We start from the raw sequence: 1,030 nt of genomic DNA, 5'->3' as shown, positions 1-1,030 counted from the left end.
CAATGTTTATTTATTTTTGGGACAGAGAGAGACAGAGCATGAACGGGCGAGGGGCAGAGAGGGAGACACAGAATCGGAAACAGGCTCCAGGCTCCGAGCCATCAGCCCAGAGCCCGACGCGGGGCTCGAACTCACGGACCGCGAGATCGTGACCTGGCTGAAGTCGGACGCTTAACCGACTGCGCCACCCAGGCGCCCCAAAAATTAACCAGTTTTTTAAAAAATGTTTATTTATTTTTGAGAGAGAGGGAGAGTGTGAGTGGGGGAGGGGCAGAGAGATATTTATTTTTGAGAGAGAGAGAGAGAGAGAGGGAGACAGATGATCTGAAGCAGGCTCTCCAATGACAGCAGACAGCCTGATACGGGGCTAGAACCCATGAACTTTGAGATCACGACCTCAGCCAAAGTGGGACGCTTAACCTACTGAGCCACCCAGGTGTTCCCAAAGTCAACCAGTTTTGCAGTGATTAACGATAACAGCACACAAATCAACCCTTCCTTGGGGAAACAGTGTCCTCCCTAATGCCCTCCTTGGTCACGATGCAGATTGTGAGTGCATCCCCAGTGTGCACGTCCCTCTCAGCTGCGGAAATGAAGGCGTCTTTCACCAGCCGCATCATGGCTATGTCCAAGGACAGTGGGATATGCTCCACATTCTGCGTGGTCTTAAAACTAACCTGGTTGTCAAGCAGGGGCTGTAGCAGGGCACTTGCTGAGCCTCTGGACTTGAAGGTGTCTCTCTGGTAGGACCCTACCATGTCAGAGCTGTACACAGCTCCCTTCCCTTCTTCATCCAGTCCTGGATGGTGTTGTAAACCTAACATGGAAAGAAGCACCTTGAATGGAGTATTGTAGACAGCATGGCAGCCATCGCCCCCGGTAGTCATGGTCTTATTATTAGAATGCGTTTACATCTTTTTCTTTTTTAATGTTTATTTATTTTTGAGAGAGAGGCAGGGGAGGGGCAGAGAGAGAGGGAGACAGAGGATCCAAAGCAGGCCCCAGGCTGACAGCAGTGAGCCCGAGGTAG

Source organism: Herpailurus yagouaroundi, unplaced genomic scaffold, assembly GCF_014898765.1.
Source record: "Herpailurus yagouaroundi ecotype Mexico unplaced genomic scaffold, PumYag 220, whole genome shotgun sequence".
NCBI lineage: Eukaryota > Metazoa > Chordata > Mammalia > Carnivora > Felidae > Herpailurus > Herpailurus yagouaroundi.
The sequence above is the reverse complement of the archived record's forward strand: the minus strand, read 5'-3'. Positions refer to the sequence as shown.